The sequence below is a fragment of the Monodon monoceros genome, unplaced genomic scaffold, assembly GCF_005190385.1.
Source record: "Monodon monoceros isolate NGI ecotype Baffin Bay Population unplaced genomic scaffold, NGI_Narwhal_1 Super_Scaffold_22, whole genome shotgun sequence".
Lineage (NCBI taxonomy): Eukaryota > Metazoa > Chordata > Mammalia > Artiodactyla > Monodontidae > Monodon > Monodon monoceros.
In genome coordinates, this window is record NW_021703779.1 from 99,832,292 (window position 1) to 99,853,346 (window position 21,055).

A 21,055-nucleotide genomic window follows, 5' to 3' on the forward strand; every position below is an offset into this window, starting at 1 on the left:
CCTTTATGGGTTTTTCTAACGTGACCATCTTATGGGTTATAGAACCATAGCCAATGAGGTGTATCAACCTAGAAGGGCAGCCAGGAGGGGGTTAACGCTGAGACCAGGCTTGGGAGTCAGTGGGATACTTCCCAGAGACCAAGAAAAAAGGGGCAGGAGGCAACAGGTTGTGACAGATTCAGTTACAGGTTGATTTCCACAGAGAAATAAGCTGATGATCTGGGGCAGGAGGCAGTATTTCTGCTTGCCCTGGATTAAGAAGCAAGCCAAGGGAAATGGGGCTTGTTTGGGTGACTGGTTAGAAACTTTTCTTAAGTTCATAATGGTCAAAATAACCCCAGGGGGGTTGACCTTAGATGTTGTCTGTGTTTAGGAGTGTCGGCAACATAAAGACTCCTTTGCCCTCATCAAATACCTCTTTTCCCAGCTTACTGTTACAGAACCAAAACAAAGCAAGATGAAAAACCCACACACAATCAACAAATCTCAAGATGATAGTAACATTCATGGGGGGGAGGGGCTTACAGTGTGCCAGGCTCTTTGCTAAGAACTTTATTTCCATCCAATATCTCATTTAATCCTCCCACCCACTCTCTGAGGTAGGGGCTATTACCACAGTAATAGCAGATGAGGAAATTGAGGCCCCTAGTCCGTGTTCAGCACTCTTCCAGGGACTCTGGGGGGATACCGGATAGTAGATTCCCGAAAATCTGGAATGGTTCTGTGAACAAAAATTGTGTCGGATGTTTAGGGTAAAGTCACTGAAAGGATCTGCAAGAACTGAAGGAGAGTATGGATAGTTTGCGACTGGTAAGATTTCATTTTCTAGCTTGAGGATAAATTTTCAATGTTTAGACTAGATTGTCCCAGAAAAAAACAGAATCATAACTCATCTCTTGTAATTTACGTAGGAGACTGAATGTGCCTTCAGCTGTTTTATCGTGCTTCCTGCAATGACCATCTTTCACTCTCTGGAAAGCAGAGGGGTAGCATGTGACCTCCTGTCTCTGTGCATCTTCAATGACCGGCTTTGCCTCCAAAATGAAGAAATGGACACCTTCCCTGGGAAAAGAGAATACGTATTTCCAAACATGGAAGGAAGAAGACAGGACGGCACCCGCCCCCAGCCTCCCTGCCCCCTTGCCCCGACCCTAGCCCTGACCCCTGAGCGGGGTCAAGAGCGGACTGCCCGTGCTTCAAACACTCCGTGTTCTTTCCATGTCTGTGCCTTTGAACAGGCTGTTGTCGAGGCTTCTCACTCTCTTCCCCTTCTCCACAGACAAGTTTGAAATTCAGCTAAGATCCCGCTCAAATACTGTCGCTGCATCTTGTGAACCCCATCATCCGTGCCCCCACATACTTCAGCAGACTGGATTTCCCTCCCATCCCCCTGTGCACCAAGGAGAGGACGGGGCTATGGCAAGATACGGTCAATGCATGCAGCGCGGACTCCCCAGCTGGACCCATCTCTTCAACTGTGCACTTTCCCCAAACACACACACACACACACACACACACACACACACACATCTTACAGAGTACAGTATTGTGGTTACGTGGGTGAGCTCAGGATTCAGACGGCCTGGGTTTGAGTCCCAGCTTTGTCACTAACTAAGTGAATGACCTTCGGAAAATAACTGACCCACTCTGTGACTCAGTCACCTCATCTCTACAATGGGAATAATAACAGTACTTCTCTCACGGAGTCATTTTAAGGATCAAATGCGAGGATATATAGAAAGTGCACAGAGAGCACAGTGCCTGGCGTATAGTAATTCCTCAGTCAGTGGTACTTGGTATTATTATTACACAGGGCTTGGCACCTAAAAGGATGCCAGATACATATCTGAGTGAGTGGTTCACTCAGTAAGGCTTTCGGGGTTTAAATTAGGGATGGGTCAGGGTCAGCTGGGCTACTCAAGGAAGCTGCTTCCCCTGACCTCATTAGTCTCTCACTGCACCCTGTTCTTTTCCTTCAGTGTACACATCACAGTTGGTAATTACACATATATTTGTATATTTGTTTGGTGCCAGTCTTTCCCAAGAAACTAAACTCCATGAGGCCAGGGCCCATGTGTGTTTTCACCACCATTATATCTCCTGTACCTGGAACAGTACCGGGAAGATGGCAGGTGCTCAAGAAATAGTCTTTGAATTAATGAATAAATGAAAGAAGAATTCAGGAGCGATGTGGGATGTAGGTGGCCCCGGAAGATGGTTAAGAATTGAGTAGGTGGGCAAGAAGGCTTCCAAATGGAAGGAAATCCTGAGAAAACTGAGCTTGTATGAGGCACTTGGGGGGAATACAGCCAGTAGCTCCATTTGGCTGGAAGAGCAAGAGACTGTTCCCATAGCTCAGGTCATATACGGGGTAGCAAGATAGGAGATTAGTGGGAGGAGGTAGGGAGTGGCATTGAATGCCTGGCCGCTCAGGGATTCATTCTGTTGGCTAAGGCTTTGGCCTCTATCAACATGCAAATATTCCTGGGAATAGTATGTATTATCAGCCAAGTACAATTGAGTATAAGTTCATTTACTTACTCTTTGCATTACAGAAAACTTTGCTTAGAGGGGAACGTGATGATACCAAGAGGCCACTGGAAAGAGAAAATAGTGCCCCTGAGATGATCCAAAAGCATATGAAGAGGGAGGTGAAGACGAAATTTATCCATCTCCAGTGTTGCCTTGGTCCAAAACCTGAACCTCAAATTGTATATAAATCATTTCATTGAAAAATGACTCTTCTTTATAAAAGGTATTGATGGAGAGTAGGAGTGGCCTGTGTGATAAGAGGAAGTTTTTGATCACTGATTCAATCTCTTTACTTGTTATAGGTCTGTTCAACTTTTCTGTTTTTTCTTGAGTCAGTTTTGGTAATGTGTGTGTTTCTAAGAGCTTGTCCGTTTCGTCTAGATTGTCTAACTTATTATTGTACATTTTCCTGTGTCATTAAAAGTCCTTTGTAAGTATCATTTTTGATAGCTGCATAGTATTCTATTGTATGGCTGTCCCATTTTTTTTTTTTTTTTTTTGCGGTACGCGGGCCTCTCACTGCTGTGGCCTCCCCCGTTGCGGAGCACAGGCTCCGGACGCGCAGGCTCAGTGGCCATGGCTCACGGGCCCAGCCGCTCCGCGGCATGTGGGATCTTCCCGGACTGGGGCACGAACCCGCGTCCCCTGCATCGGCAGGCGGACTCTCAACCACTGCACCGCCAGGGAACCCCCCATGTTTTATTTAACCGTTCTCCTAATGGTTCTCCTCAGGTTATTCAGAGCTGAAATGAATGTCTTTGTACAAAATCTCTGTCTGTATTACTAGTTCCTTAAGATAAATCCCTAGACAAGGAGTTTCTGGGACAAAAGCCTGAAGTTTTCTTAAGGTTTTTAATGCATCTTGCCAATTTGCCATCCCCAAAGGTCAGACAAATTTGTTGTTCTCATCAGTGCATGCAAGTGCTTTATAATGTTAGGGGTTGTGATTTTTAAAACATCTTTGCCGATTTGATGGGTGAGAAATGCCATCTTATTTTTAGCTGTTATTTAAAAATTTCAAGTGGGGTCAAAATTTGTTAATATTTCATTACACGTTTGTATTTCTTCATATGTGATTCATCTATTCAGTTCTTTATCCATTTGTTTGTCTTTGTTCTTTTAGTGTCTTTCTTATTGATTCGTATTGTCTCTTTATCAATTATCTTCAGTATTTATTGCAAGAATTTTCAGGGGGGTTTTGCCTCTAAATTTGTATATGCTGTTTCTTGGTGTCCAGAGGCTTAATTTTTAGGTAGGCATACCAATCAGTTTCTTCCTTCATGAGCTCTTCTATCCTATGTATGCCTAAAAGTACTTCCCCACCCAGGAATCAGATGGATAATCTCATTTCCTCCCTCTTAAAAATTTATCTTTTATACATGCAGAATTGATTTCAGTGTTTGATGTGATTATTTTTCCCCAAATCGCAAGTCATCCCAGCACTGTTTATTGAATAATCCTTCCCTTTCCCAATGATTTTTGATCTTTCCTTTTACCTTATAAATTCATATATATGTATGCATACATATGTACACGCACACACATCTATTTTTGTTTCGTTTTTGTGGGCTGTCTATTCTGTTTCATTGATTTGTCTCTTCTTGCACTACAGTCACACTCTTTTAAATGCTGTGGGGTTCTTTTGTTTGTCTTTTTTTAATATATATAACAGTTATTAGAATAGATTTCTTTTTTAGTTCAAATTTTATGATGTTTACTTATAAAAGAATTCAATGAGAATGATGATGCTACTTTGACAAACAAAATTTTATTTATTTAATTCTGTGGTTTTATAATATGTTTTTGATAGCATTACTCCTCTGACTTGAACTTTTCTTAGCTATTTATGCTAGTTTTCTTTTCAGATAAATATTACATTTTGTCGGGAGGGCCGGTTCCTTCCCAGAGCCCACGTAAGTTATACGAATTGGGGGCTGCCTAATTCACCTACTTGGATCATTAAACAGCATGCTCATAATGAACAAAGCAAGAGCCCACATGAGCCAGGCTCCAGTTGTGCCTTTAGCTGTCATACCTCCTTTACCTCCTAGAGGGAGAGATCTAAAGAGGGAAGAAGATTTTGGCCACAGTTGCCTGAAGAGCTGAAATGAAAAGGAATAGTTCACCATGCCCACCACTTTCAAAGTCTACTTTTCCCTCTCTCCAAAGTGGAATTACTCTCTCAAGGGACAGATTATTTTTTATTTCATTTACCTTAATTTTACTATCCACATGATGGAACTACACATATAAAAGCTCTTGGATTTGTCTCTGTCTGTGGAACATGAACCAGTTACTCAGCCTCTCTGAACCTCAGGTCCCTGAACCATAAAATGGCAGAAAGGACCTCATTACGCAAGATGCCTGGCCCAGAATCTGACTCAGAGTAGGCAACCAGTAAATGGCAGCTATAGCATAGTTATGAGAGCTAGGAGAGCATGTGGGTTAAGACTGCAGGCTCTGCCTGCGCTCTAGGGCCCGCGAGCCACAACTACTGAAGCCCGCGTGCCACAACTACTGAAGCCCGCGTGCCTAGAGCCCGTGCTCCACGACAAGAGAAGCCACTGCAATGAGAAGCCTGCGCACTGCAACGAATAGTAGCCCCGCTCGCCGCAACTAGAGAAAGACCGTGCGCAGCAACAAAGACCCAACGCAGCCCAAAATAAATAAATAAATTTATTAAAAAAAAAAAGACTACAGACTCTAGGGCCATATTTCTTGGGTTCAAATTTTATTTTTAGCGCTAATTAATGTTCTGATCTTGGACAAGTTACTAAACCTGAACATGTTTTGGTTTCCTCTTCTGCAAAATGTGGGTAATGAACGTACTTGCTTTACTGGTTGTAAGGAATGAGTTCATTCTAGAAAACACTTAGAACAGTTTCTGGCACATATTAAGCACTCAGTTAATGTTAGCTACTCCTGTTGGCAGTGCCCTTGGTAGTGGTCTTACTGTCCTAAGCCTAGTTATTTGGCCACTTACACAATCAAGACTGTATTACCTCATAGCACCATCTAGTGCTTATCTGGGGAGACTCCACATCTATCTTTTAAGCAACAGTCATTTGCTTGAGAGAATATTTTAAAGGGAAAAAAAAAAGAAGAACCATTTTTAGGAATACAAAAAAATTTTTTTGAAATATCTTATCTTGATTTCAATATTTCTCTAGTCTATCTGGGCTTGTATTTATAACAGTCAGAATTGTTGACTGCAAACAACAGCAACAGATTGACTGAATTAAGCAAATTATTGGGCATTTCACAGAAACAACAGGAAGGCAGATGAACCAAGCTAAGGAAATGGGCAGGAAGCCAGGGAGGCTTGGCAGTGGTGATCCCAGCTAAGGTCATGCCACAGGACCAGCTTGGCTAGCATGTCACTACTGGCAACAGCTATGTCCACTGCTTCTAGATACCATCACCACAAATCTTTGGTGCCTCTGGACTCTGCTGATCCCACGTTGGTTGCTGGGGCCTCTGCTAGATGCAGTTTCTATGAATAAATTCAAAACTTCCACTTTTTGTATAAATCTCTCAGGATTCAAAGTCTTTGATGAGAGCCTGAGTCCCCTGTTGGTGCCCTAACTGCTCCAAGGCGTATGGATGAAGAGGCGATATATGCTTCCCTTGGTTTCCATGGTGGGAGTTGAGGCTTTGCTTTCCAGATTCACAATGAGGGATTACCTCAAAAAAGAAGAGGGCTTGACTAACACCACATTAGAAATCAACTATACTCCAATAAAATTTTTTTTAAAAAGAAGAAGGAGAAGAGGGCTTGGATAGTGACCTCAGGGAGGGTTGCCAGATAAAATACAAGACACCCAGTTAAATTTGAATTCAGGGGAAAAAAAGAATGCTTTTTTTATAGTATAAGTATGCAAATATTGCATACTGAGAGCAAAAACTTGAGAAGACAATCATGCCTAGTTTGAGGGAGGAGGGAGACAAGTACCCTTATTGACTGCCAGTAGGCGCGTGCATTAGCACACCCAAGTGGATTAGTCATGGGTCTCCAGAGAAACAGAACCAATGTGTATATAAGAGATTTATTATAGGAATTGGCTCACGTGACTATGGAGGCTGAGAAGTCCCACAATCTACCTTGTGCAAACTGGAGACCCAGGACAGCCAGTGGTGTAATTCCAGTCCGAGTCCAAAGGCCTGAGAACCAGGGGCACTGATGGGGTAAATCTCAGTTCAAGGGCAGAAGAAGACCAATGTCCCAGCTCAAGCAGGCAGGAAGGCGTGGGGGTGAGGAGCGAATCCTTCCTTCCTCTGTTTTGTTCTCTTCTTCAATGGATTGGATCATCAGCCCACTGCCTCTGGGGAGGGCAATCTGCTTCGAAGAGCCCACCAATTCAAATTCAATCTCATCCGGAAACACTGTCACAGATACATCCAGAAATAATGTTTAATCTGGGCACCCCTTGGCCCAGTCAAGCTGACACATAAGATCAACCGTCGCACCAAGTGCATTAAAAATATTCACAATTTCTGACCCAGTAATTCTATTTTTAGAACTCATCCTAGCCTTTGACCCAGAAGTTGAATTTTAAGGAATTTATCCTAAGGAAATGATCAGAAACAGGCAAAATAATTTGTATGCATAGTACTCATCAAAAAAAAATTGGAAATAAGCCTAAATATGCAACTAGGAGAATGGTGAAATAAATGATGGTTAATACATATGACGGTATCTTACGCAGTCAGTAAAATTATGTTTATGAAGCATTTTAGCTATGTGGAAAACTCTGACAAAGGAATGTTCAGAGATAAAAGCAGGGCAGATAATTGCAGATATAACTCACTAGCTATGTAATCTTCGGCAACCTAACCTCTATCTGCTTACTCATCAGTAAAATGGGGATAATATAACGACAGAACATAGAATGGTACCTCGCACGCACAAAGCATTAGCTGGTGTGCGTGTGTGTGCGCGCGCGCACACACGTGCATTTGAGGAGAGAGAGAGAGGAAGAGAAATGGTGGTCAAGAGAAAGTTGTAATAATGGCAACAACCCAACTCAGGGTTCCTATATCTCAGCAAGTCTCTTGGATGTTGGGAAGCAGTTTATGGTGGTGATGGCAGTGGCTCAGCTTCCCTGGATTGCAGCTACGGGGCTGTGTTCTTGAGGTAAATAGTCCTGGTAGAGGCTTCCTGATTGCCCACTTCCCTGACTGGGGCAGAGGCACCTCTGGTGGGCATATGTAGCTACAGCATCCTGGAAGTCATTCCTGCCGCCCCACTCCTCCAGCTCTTCCAGTGATTTTGTGAGTACTTAATTCCCTGTGTTGAATTCCTTCTTCAAAATAACTAAACAGTTTCTGTTTCTTACCACTGAACTCTGACTAATACAAGGATGAAATAGAAAGACTTGTTTGGGACATGGAAAGATTCTGATGCCTACTGATGTCAGGTATGCCTAACTGGATAGAAGAGTCTGAAGTCTGGGATAAAACCAGAGTAAATAGTTTAAGTATGTGAGTCGTAAGTCTATGAATCACATTTTAAGTCGTAGGACTGGATGATGGATGAAGTTATCTAGGGAGAGAGTGAGGACAGATGCTGGCCCCGGACATACCTGGTGCACTCCAACATTTAAAGATCTGCTAGGGATTTCCCTGGTGGTCCAGTGGTTAAGACTTTGCCTTCCAATGCAGAGCTAAGATCCCACATGCCTCGCAACCAAAAAAAAAAAAAAACCACCAAAATATAAAAGCAGAAGCAATATTGTAACAAATTCAATAAAGACTTTAAAAATGGTCCACATCCACATATATACAATGGATATTGCTCAGCCATAAAAAGAAACGAAATTGAGTTATTTGTAATGAGGTGGATGGACCTAGAGACTGTCATGCAGAGTGAAGTAAGTCAGAAAGAGAAAAACAAATACTGTATGCTAACACATATATATGGAATCTAAAAAAAAAAAAAGGTTCTGAAGAACCTAGGGGCAGGACAGGAATAAAGATGCAGATGTAGAGAATGGACTTGAGGACACGGGGAGGGGGAAGGGTAAGCTGGGACGAAGTGAGAAAGTAACATTGACATATATACACTACCAAACGTAAAATAGATAGCTAGTGGGAAGCAGCTGCATAGCACAGGGAGATCAGCTCGGTGCTTTGTGACCGCCAGGAGGGGTGGGATGGGGAGGGGGGGAGGGAGGGAGACGCGAGAGGGAGGAGGTATGGGGATATATGTATACATATAGCTGATTCGCTTTGTTATAAAGCAGAAACTAACACCATATTGTAAACCAATTATACTCCAATAAAGATGTTTAAAAAAATGGTTGACATCAAAAAAATCTTTTAAAAAAAATCTCGTAAGAGAGGTGGAAATCGTAAAAAGAAAAAAAAAAGGCTGAGAAGGAGTAGCCAGTGAGAAAGGAGAAAAACCATCAGAGTATGTGTATCCCAGAAACCAAGTAAGTAAGGAAAGCATCTTGAGGGGCAGAGATCAATTCTGTCAAATGCTGTTGAGAGACTAAGTCAAGGTTACAGAAATGTCCCTGGGATAGGGAGCATAGACAAGAATGGTTTTGAAGGAGTGATGGGGGCAAAAGCCCAACGGAGTGGGTGGAAGAGAGAATGGGAGGCGAGGGTGTGGAGATGGTGTGTGTGAACAGACAACCCTTGTGAGAAGTTTGGAGATCTAGGGAGCAGATAAATGGGGCAGTAGCTGGAAGGAAGATCTGGGGTCAAGGAAAGGGGTTTTATAAGAGAAGAAACACCAGAGCGTGTTTATTTGCACAGAGGTATGATCAAGTAGAGAGGATGATATGTATATGCAGGAGAGAGGGGGTGGATAACTGTGGCAGCCAAGGTCTTGAGAGTATGTGAGGGAAATGGATTCAGAGTCCAAGGGGAAGGTCCTTGATAGGAGGAAGGATACTGCACTGCACCAAGGAGGTAAACAGAGAATGTAGACAGAGATGGGGGCGGTTGGTGGTGGGAAGATGATGGAATTTCCATCTAACTGCTTCTACTTTCTTACTGAAATACAGTGCAAGGTCATAGGTGGAGAATGAGAATAGAGGGAATATGGGAGGTTTGAGGAGTGGAGGTGGTGTGAGATACTGCTCCCGGAGAATGAGAGCCAGAGCCGGAGAGAGTGAGAGAGTGGGAGAAGGAGAGTGGCAGTGACTGTAGAACATAACTGTTGGACTGCATTGTCCATTTGTGAATTATAGTCAAAAATTTTCCAGTGAGCCCCTCCCCATTCCCCACCCCCAGGCAGCTGCTGATCTGCTTTCTGTTATTACATATCAGATTGCCTTTTCTGGAGATTTGTACTGATGGAATCACATGTATGCCTTTTTGTCCCAAAATATTTCATATTTTGATGCTGTTGCAAACGATAACTTTTTCGTTTCAATTTTTGAGTGTTTGTTGCTATTATATAGAAATAAAATTGAGATTTTTTTTCATAAATTTATTTATTTTATTTATCTTTGGCTGCGTTGGGTCTTTGTTGCTGCACACGGGCTTTCTCTAGTTGCGGTGAGCGGGGGCTACTCTTCGTTGTGGTGCGCGGGCTTCTCATTGCGGTGGCTTCTCTTGTTGTGGAGCACGGGCTCTAGGCACGCAGGCTTCAGTAGTTGTGGCGCACGGGCTTAGTTGCTCCGAGGCATGTGGGATCTTCCTGGACCAGGGCTGGAACCCATGTGCCCTGCATTCAGATTCTTAACCACTGTGCCACCAGGGAAGCCCAAAATTGAGATTTATTTGTCAATTTTGTATCCTTCAACCTTGTTAAACTCACTCATAAGTTCTAGGAGCTTATTTGTAGCATCCATTGGATTTTCTATACAAATGATTGTGTCATCTGTGAATAAAAACAGTTTTACTTCTTATTTTCCAAAAAAATTTCTTTCAAGTGAGACCAGCCACTAGAGTATGATGCCTTCTGCTACAATGTCCAGTTGTTTATGTGCAATTAGGGAATAAGGGGATGATTGGGTTTAACCAGAGTTGTGCTTTCAAAAAGGTCTAGTGTGTGATCAAGAGAGAGGGTGGCTGAAGGGGGGGGGGCGGGGGGGTGTAGAGGAAAAGGTCGTTGGAGCTGAAGAACATCAAGGAAGTGGGAGGGGAGGTGTGGGATGGTTCAGCCATGTGGATGTTAAAGGCACCGCATAACCTTGGGCAGGACAACTGAGCCTGGAGGAAAAGTCTCCCTCAATACAATTTACACACCTCCCGCTGCAGGCTTCTGGGAACTGAAGGGGTCCAGGGCTTAGATCCTGGATACTCTAGGACTCTGCCTCCATGCCCAGTGTGGGGCCAAGCTGCGGGGATCTAGCACTCTCCGGGGCTGGCCTGCACTCATGCCTCCCCCCCGCCCAGAGCCCTCCACCCTCAGACAATCCGGCTCTAAGCTCTCAATAACCTAGACTTTTTGAAAACAAATGCCTGTTCACTCTCCTCCTGAGGCAAGTAAGGTCCAGACCTCCATGTCACAGGCCTTGGCCGCTCTTTGTGGCAAGATTGAGTAAGGGAGAGAAAAACAAATTTTACTTAGTGATGAAGCTACAGCAGAGAAAACAGGCAACAGTTAGATTATGCTGCCGCACAGAAAAAAAAATCAAAGAAGGAATAATTCCCACATTTTAACACTATATATTTCTGGTTGGTGGTATAGTGGAATCACACCTATACGCATGCAGAGGTATGGAGTGTGTGTATGTATGTGTGTGTGTGTGTGTCGGTAGACACACACAAGCACAAGGAAATAAAGGAAATTTGTCTTTGACACCTACTGTCTGCCACTTATTTGATGATTCCTCCCATTTTATTGGAGTCTCTTGTCCCAGGGCCACTCCTGCCCCTCTACATTCCCTTAGCTACAGAGGATGCCCACTGTGTGCTCTGTGAAGCAGAACTCTCCCTGTTTCTACCCCTACTCACCAGTTCTCTTTTAAGTGACAATGGATGCGAATGGGTTAACGAGATTAAAAACAACCTACTGTTGCTTTAGCAAACCACTGAGTTTCCTAGGCAACATAATGCCTGGATGTCTCCTGTTTCTTCCTGTTTCTAAAAACCCCTATGGAAGGAATGGTGAAAATATTAATCTTGGCTAACACTCAAGTCCCTGCTCTTCCCCCCAACTACTCCCCACTTTACTCCCCCAGCAGTTGACCTTGCCTCCTGCTTCATGGAAAACATTGAGGCTGTCAGGTGTGAATTCCCTCTGCCTTGAGGTCCCCGCACCTTTCTCCCCCTCCTCTTAAAGGATGAAGTACAATCCCTGCCTCCGATCCCTACCCCTGTTGCCTTGGATTTCATCCTCTTCTGCTTCACTTCCTGCCACAGGGTTGATTAATATCCCCTCTCTTCTGTATTTTCCAACCTCTAAACACCTACTAGCTCTGTGACTACAGCCTGAGTCTATCACAGCTCTCAGAAAAACAAATCAAACCAAGAAATCCAACTGCCCTCTGTCCTCCATCTCCCTCCCTTTAGTCAAGCTCCTCAAGCTTATTGTTTGAGAGCTGGATCTCCTCAATCCTCACATCCCACTCACTCCCTAGGCCCCTGGAACCAGGCTTTGGTCTTTCTCACGCTCCCACACTCACAGGACTGTGGCACAGGTAAACTGGGACTTCCAAGTGGCCTAGTCCAGTTTACTCTTGAATCTTCATTTTTCTTGATCCCTCTGCAGCACTGTGAACCTCTCCCTCCAGGAAACTGTCTCCCCTCCCTTTGCTTCTGTCAGACCACACTCTCCTAGTCATCTGTCAGTCACTGGGAGTTTGTTTGGGTTTTTTAAAAAATATATTTATTTATTTACTTATTTATTGATTGATTTATCGTTGCAGCACGCAGGGTCTTTTCGTTGTGGCGCGCAGGCTCTTGAGTTGTGGCTCACAAGCTCTAGAGCATGCGGGGTCAGTAGTTGAAGTGCACAGGCTTAGTTGCTCCGCGGCATGTGGGATCTTAGTTCCCCAACTTAGTTCCCCAACCGCGTCCCCTGCATTGAAAGGCGGATTCTTAACCACTGGATCACCAGGGAAGTCCCCCATTACTGGGAGTTTTTAATCTCAATCTCCTTGGTGGGTCCTTCTTCCTGTACCTCTTCCTAAAATGGCAGTCTTCCCCCAAGATTCTGCCTTGGCCCTCAGTTTCTTTCTACAACTGGCTAACAACCTATAGATGTCAGGCAAGTAATTTGAATGAGTCATGCGAGGATGGTGGATACGTGACAATGTAGTACACGCCGGAATTCACAAAGAAACCTGCTCTCTCTTTTTTTTTTTTTTTGAAGCAATAGTAACAACCCTCTTCCCCTCTTCTCTATCTTTCCCCTTCCATTTTCAATGGAGTCATGGGTACAAAAAACATTTGACTCCTCTTTACTATTAAGAAAAACAGAGCAAATATGCTAAAAGACGACTGATACTTGGTCTCGGCATTGGGGATACAGTAGGGAGCAGCTGGCTTCCTGTAGGTGCGCCCTCTGAGGGAGGCAGCTGCCAATTGGCTCTGTCAACTGTTGCACACGCGGATCTAATGCCACATCGTCCAACTTTTGCTTTTTTTAACATCTTTATTGGAGTATAATTGCTTTACAATGGTGTGTTAGTTTCTGCTGTATAACAAAGTGAATCAGCTATACATATACATATATCCCCATACCCCCTCCCTCTTGCGTCTCCCTCCCACTCTCCCTATCCCACCCCTCTAGGTGGACACAAAGCACCGAGCTGATCTCCCTGTGCTATGCGGCTGCTTCCCACTAGGTAGCTATTTTATGTTTGGTAGTCTATACATGTCCATGCCACTCTCTCACCCCGTCACAGTTCATCCCTCCCCCTCCACATATCCGCAAGTCCATTCTCTAGTATGTCTGTGTCTTTATTCCTGTCTTACCCCTAGGTTCTTCATGACATATTTTTTCTTAGATTCCATATATATGTGTTAGCATATGGTATTTATCTTTCGCTTTCTGACTTACTTCACTCTGTATGACACACTCTAGGTCCATCCACCTCACTACAAATAACTCAATTTCGTTTCTTTTTATGGCTGAGTAATATTCCATTGTATATATGTGCCACATCTTCTTTATCCATTCATCTGTCGACGGACACTTAGGTTGCTTCCATGTCCTGCGTATTGTAAATAGAGCTGCAATGAACACTGTGGTCCATGACTCTTTTTGAATTATGGTTTTCTCAGGGTATATGCCCAGTAGTGGGATTGCTGGGTCGTATGGTACTTCTATTTTCAGTTTTTTAAAGAAATCTCCAGATCGTCCAACTTTTTAAGAGAAGTCAGAAATATGGGTTTTATGTAAAAATCTTTCGGTTAAGTGTTTACATCTAATATTTTTTAAAGTAACATAAATGCGAGGGTCAAATAAGCATGGATTGGAGCCAGTTCTTGTCACAGGGACAACAATTTTCAGCCTTGGGTTAGCACACTGTGCATTGAACCTTGGCAGCACCTCTGCCCTATGTTCTCCCTGGTGATCCGATTCAACGCCAGTGATTTATTTCAACTCCCACTCGCAGTCTGATCCCTCCTGCCTTTATCTCTCCAGTCCAGACCCCTAGCGTGAGCCCCAAGCCCCAGTACTCCACTGGCTACATTACTACATCTCTCCAGCATGTTCCTTCTGCCTGTGCTTTTCTCTTTTTTGTATATTTTAGAATTTTAAAATTTTATATTGGAGCATAGTTGATTAACAATGTTGTGTTAGTTTCAGGTGTACAGCAAAGTGATTCACTTATACACATACATGTATGTATTCTTTTTCAAATTCTTTTCCCATTTAGGTTATTACAGAATACTGAGCAGCATTCCCTGTGCTATACAGTAGGTCCTTGTTGGTTATCTATTTTAAATATATCTGCCGGTGCTTTTCAAACATTAATGTGCAGGTGACTCATGTGGGGTCTTGTTAAAATGGAGATTCTGATTCGGTGGGTCTGGGATACTGCCCAAGATCGTGCATTTCTAACAGGCTCCCGGCCAACGCTGCTGGTCCATGAACCACACTTTAAGACACAGCCCCCATCTGAAGACAAGGTCCTTTCTGCAAGTTTGCTCTCCCCCCGCATACCTCCTCTTGGCGGATGATAGAGCTTCTGTGCACACACCCAGCCAAGGGTTTGGGACGTAAATTGGATGTAGAGAGAGTAGGAGAAGTAGAGGAGGAATCCTAAGCTCTGTCCCATCCAACTCCTTAACATCGATCCTGTTCATCCCTGCACGTGTGCCCACACTGTCACAGCCTTGATTGACGCCCTCGTGCTCTCCTGCGGCTAGGCCCCTCACTGGTGTCCCTGCTCTAGCATTCGCCCCTCCAGTGCATCCTCAATTGTCCTACCGGTATGATATTTCTAAAAAGTGAAATGATCTCATGGAAAGCCTGGGCCAGACTTGTGGGTTTAAATCCCAGCTCTGCCTCTTAACTAACTGTGTGACTTTGGGCAGGTAACTTCACCTCTATGTATATCGGTTTCCTCATCTATAAAAAGAGAATGATAGTAGAACCTAATTCGTTGTGAGATCAATGAGGCAATACTTGTAAAGTGTTTGTAGCACTCAATAAATGCACGTGTGAGCTGTGATGTTGGCTATGTCACTCCTATAGCTTCAGTAAAGTTGGAGTGTTGAGGGTAAGCAGGAAGTAGAAAGACATAAAGCAGGAGGTAGGTATGCTGAGGTCAGATCACGGAAGGTTAGAGCCTCAAGTTGGGGTCCCTGGGAAAACAGGCTCCGTGATGGAGGTTAGTGCAAAGGAAATTTATTCGTGAGTGTTCTTGGGTTCTGTGCCTGAATGGTCAGGCCAAGAAGCAGGATCAGGCAGAGGGAGAAGTTGAGCTGAGGTGAGGTCACAATACAGCCTCAGTCACTCCCGCAGGGAGTGCCCCACACGCCATCTGCCTCAGAGTGTTTTATGCAAAGCCCAAGAGTTATCCAACCACTAAAAAGAAATGATAATTAGGTAACGAGATAGAGGTGCTAATTATCGCTACAATGGCAAATATATTACAATATATAAATGTATCAAATTGACGTTGCTGTATACCTTAAATTTACACGAGGTTATAAGTCAAATATATTTCAATAAAAAAAGGAGCACAAGCGTTATTCCATACAAAGGGTTTAGAACATTGCCTGGCACATAATAAGTGCTCAAATAAGTGCCCAAGTAATGTTAGCTATTACTAACGATGCAGATTCTCAGACTTTACTTTAGACCTACTGACTCAGAATCTTTGAGGGCTGATCCTAGGAATAGACATTTTATAAGTACCTTCTCCCCTCTCCAGATTATTCCAATGCTCACCGAAGCTTGAGAACCACTGGTTTCCCTAGAAAAATCATCAATTTCCTTGTCCATCTGGAGAACATTTTCAAGACTCAGCTCAAATGTCACCTCTTGTACAAAACCTTCCTGGATCAGACCTCCCATCCCTCCTTTGCCTGCCTCCCTCTTACCGTGTGTAGACCACGATCACAGCATCTATGACACTTTGACTGTCTGTCTCCCCTTACTAGACAGTGAGCTCCTTCCTTGGGGGCAAAGACTTTGAATCCCCAGCACCTACCACAGAGCCTAGCATGAAACAGGAATTCAAGAGAGGATGGTCAAGAGGATGTGACGGCGTGAGCCATGGCCGCTGAGCCTGCGCGTCCGGAGTCTGTGCTCCGCAACGGGAGAGGCCACAACAGTGAGAGGCCCGCGTAACGCAAAAAAAAAAAAAAAAAGAGGATGTGACGGGCAGACCCATTTTGGGTCTCTTTAGAATCTCAGCACCAAGTGCTGCCTACTCTAGTCTCTGAAATTGAAAGTGTGGCATCCATATACTCCTGTTAAGACATAGTTGGCAACTTTGGAATTTTTAAAAATTTTATTGACGTATAGTTGATTTGGAATTTTGTATTTATCCCTTAAAAGTTTGAACTTTGTATTGCTTTTTATAATAATAAAAGAAATTTATGCTCACTATATAAAAAAGTAAGCAAAAATTACCCATAATCTCACAACCCAGAGATAACTGTTACTAACTTTTATGTGTATTTCCTTCATATTTTTCTCTATACATGTATATTTAACATAATGGGTTGCCATGTTCAAATCAAGTCCACAAAAGAAAAGGGAACCCTCCTACACTGTTGGTGGGAATGTAAGTTGGTGCAGCCACTATGGAAAACAGTATGGAGGTTCCTCAGAAAACTAAAAATAAAGCTACGATATGATCCAGCAATCCCACTCCTGGCATATACCTGGACAAAACTATAATTCAAAAAGATACATGCACCCCTATGTTCATAGCGGCACTATTCACAATAGCCAAGACATGGAAATAGCCTAAATGTCCACCGATAGATGAATGGATAAAGAAGATGTGGTACATATATACAATGGAATATTACTCGGCCATAAAAAAGGACAAAGTAATGCCATTTGCAGCAACCTGGATGCAACTAGAGATTATCATACTAAGTGAAATAAGTCAAAGAGAAAGACAAATACCATATGATATCACTCATATGTGGAATCTAAAATATGACACAAATGAACCTATCTACAAAACAGAAACAGACTCACGGACATATAGAACAGACTTGTAGTTGCCAAAGGGGAGGGAGGAGGGAAAGGGATGGACTGAGAGTTTGGGGTTAGGAGATGCAAACTATTACATTTAAAATGGATAAACAACAAGGTCCTACTCTACAGCACAGGGAACTATACCCAATCTCTTGGGATAAACCATAATGGAAAAGAATATTTAAAAGTAATGTATATATGTGTATACCTGAGCCACTTTGCTGTACAGCAGAAATTAGCACAACATTGTAAATCAACTATACTTCAATGAAAAGAAATTTTAAAAAGACAAATCAAGTCCACAAATATTTATTGAGCTCCTACTATATGCCAGCCACTAGTCTAAGCACAGGGGATACAGCAGCGAAGGAAATAAACAAAATCTCTGTTCTCATGTAACTCACAGTCACGTTGGAGGAGATGACCAAAAAAGTGAGTAAACGATACTGCGATGGAGAAAAATAAATTTGAGAAGGAAGGAAGGAGAGTTGGGGGAGGGTGTTTTGAGATTTGAAAGCGGTGAGGGAATGATCCATGAGGCTATCTGGGGAGGAACAGTCCAGCAAAAGGAATCATAAGTACGGAGGAATTGGAATATGCCCGATTGTTCAAGGGCCAGCGAGGTGGCCACTGTGGCTGGAGCACAGTGACCAGGGAAGGAAGTGGGAATGAGGTCCCAAAGCCTTAAAGGTAAAGGCAGGGTGGGGCGGTGCAAACCCTGTAGGGCCTTTAGGCGGCTGTAAGAACTTTGGGCTTTTATTCTGAGTGAGATGGAGAGCATCTCTGGATACTTAACATGGTTTCCAGTTCTCTGCTACCATGTATTGGGCTTTGTGATTTTTCTGTACAAATCACTACTCATATCTCTGAGTACTTCCCTAGGAAAAATTTCTAGAAGATAAATTCTTTGGTCACAGGGTACAAATACTTTGAGGCTCTTGTTGCATATTGCCAAGACTGCTTTCTAGAAAGTCTGCATCCACTTACAATGTAATTTATTTTTTTGATCTTTAAAATCAGTTTTTTTAATTGGAGTAGAGTTGCTTTACACTGCTGTGCTAGTTTCTGCTGTACAGCAAAGTGAATCAGCCATACGTATACATACATCCCCTCTTTTTTGGATTTCCTTCCCATTTAGGTCACCACAGAGCACCGAGTAGAGGCCCCTGTGCTATACAGTAGGTTCTCATTAGTTATCTATTTTATTACAATATAATCGAATTCAACAAACATTTATTGATCACCCTACTACATGGCAGACAGGAAATACACTGGTGAACAAGATGACTCTTTCATCCTAGCAATTTCACTCTGGCCAGCATTGTGTCAGAGCGCTTGCCAACACTGAGTTCTTAAAAAGCTTCAAGCAACAAAAGGTAGAAAAGAATGCTCCAATAATTTGAATGATGAGAAATGATATGTTGCTATTACGTTCCTTTGGGTTTATTTGATTATGAGTGAGGTTGAATTCCTTCCTACACCTTTTCTAGCTAATAGCCAATTGTCCTATTTTTCTTTAAGAGTTCTTTAAAACCTTTGAAAATAATTTAAAGGAGGCAAGAGGTTTGGAAACATTAAAAGATTTAACATATATCTTGGGAAATAAGTAGTTCTCAGGTCAAATACATAGGCTTTAGACACTGATTTGAAGAAAAGAATATCTATAATGCGACTCTCATGTTCTGGAGAGGGCTTTTTAGTCAGGAGCACCTGGCTTATTTCCAGAGAACTTGAGAATTGTCACTCTGTACGAGACCTTCCCACTGAGCGCTGTGACATGAGCTGGAATGGTAGGAGGCTTGCCTTCAACAATCTCAACATCTCAGTGTTTACCTAATAGCCCGCTTTATTGAACATCAAATCTGCTTGGAAAGCATTTATATTTTCAAGCTGTATCACTTCTTGAGGTTTTCAATGGCACAAATTTTCTAACCTCTGTATGAAGTAGGACTTTAATCCATTAACCCTCCGAGGGTGTACCCTGCTACGGAGGTATAGCAGGAAGGACACTGGACTGTGATAAGTGAGAATTTTTAACCCCCCTAGCCCTCCATAAAAACATTTCCCCCCACTTTTTATTGAGATATAAGTGACATATAGCATTGTGTAAGTTTAAGGTGCATGACATATTGATTTGTTACATTCATATTGTTATAGATTGCCACTGTCGTGTTAGCTAAAACCTCTGTCACCTCACATAATTATCATTTCTTCTAGTGGTGGGAACAATTAAGATCTAGTCTCTTAGCAAGTTTAACGTTTATAATATGATTTTGTTGTCTACGATCACTGTACTGCATATTAGATCTCCAGGACTTATTTATCTACTAGTTGCAAATATGTGTCCTTAAACATCTCTCCTATCTCCCCACCCCCAGCCCCTGGTAACCATCATTCCACAATCTGTTTTTTTAAGTTTAGTTTAGTTTTGTTATTTTTTTTTCAGATTCCACATATCAGTGATATCACACAGTATTTGTCTTTCTCTGTCTGACATTTTCCCCACTTTTAATAGCGGTTACCTTTGAGGAGAGAACCAGGGGTGAGAAGAGGGGATTTAATTTACCTTTTGTATCTTTCCATAGTTTGAATTTTATAAACTTAAACAAATATAACTTTCAAAACTGTCCAACATGGTTTATCTGGGTGGGAGCTAATGGCCTGTTCTTATTTTTTACTTTGTATCTCTGTTTGTCAGGAAAAAAACCCCCTGAAGAATCATTTATTATTTTAAAAATTTCCGTAGTTTTGTAAAACAAAATCTGTGTGTCTCATATGTCTGCAGGCATATAGACCAAACTGCTAATGTGTGGGCCGGATTTAAAGATTGTTTGGGGAGCTGGGAGGGGGAGAAACGAGTTTCACTTTTTACTTTATACACTTACATACTGTTTAGGTTTGTTGTAGTGAACATGTATTATAATACATTCTACATTTTTTCAGAGAAGAAATAATAAACCATTTTCCCCCCTGAGGCTAAAAGGGACATGTGCTCATTCTGGAAAATGTAGACTAATATAAAGAAGAAGCTAACAATCACAACAGTTAACATTTGAGCATGTTTCCTTTCGGGCTTCCTTTTATGCATTTTTTTTTACATAGTTGAGTGCATGCTGTGTATAGCTTTGTATCCTGTTTTTCTCTCTTAAGACTAAAACACAAGCACTTTCCTGTGTCATGCATGATAACATTTGGATGGCTACATCATACACCATTTTATGGTTTTGTCACAATCCAAGTGGATTAGTCAGCTATTTCTTGAAGTTGAACATTTAGGTTGTTTTCAGTATTTCCATATTACAAATGATTCTTTGATGAGCATCTTAGCAATGAAATCTTCATTTGCATTTCTAAATGTGTCCTTGGGATAGATTCCTAGCGGTGGAATTACTGAACCAAAGAGTAGATTTCCAGAAGTGGGATCAGTGGATTGAAAATATTTTTATGGATAACAAAAGGTTATACCAATTTCTACTCCCCCCAACAGTGTACAAGAGTCTAGCGCACAGCTCTCTGGCCAGCATTGTATATCACCCCAACCTTTTTTTTATTGTATATCACCACAACGTTTTTTGTGTGTGTGTCTTTTATCCTTTCTATAGGAACGTGGTAGGTGACAGTGTCATCTCCATTTTTCATTGCTATTGAGACTGAACATTTTTCATATGCTTATCCATCATTGGTATCCCTTCTTCCGTGAACTCCCTATTTCAATTTTTGCCCATTCATTGACTAGACTCTTAGGTTTTTCTTGTCAATCGAAATGAGCTCTTAAAAGATATTAACCCTTTGCCATATTTGCTGCAAATGTAAATATTTTTCACAAGTTTTTTGGTTTTTTAAATGTCTTGGCCATACACAGTTTTTTTTTTTTAAAGATAATTAGGTTCTAACTACAGCCGAGTGCCCCCAGTTTCAGCCTGTTTCCCCTTGATTAAATTGAAGAGGTTT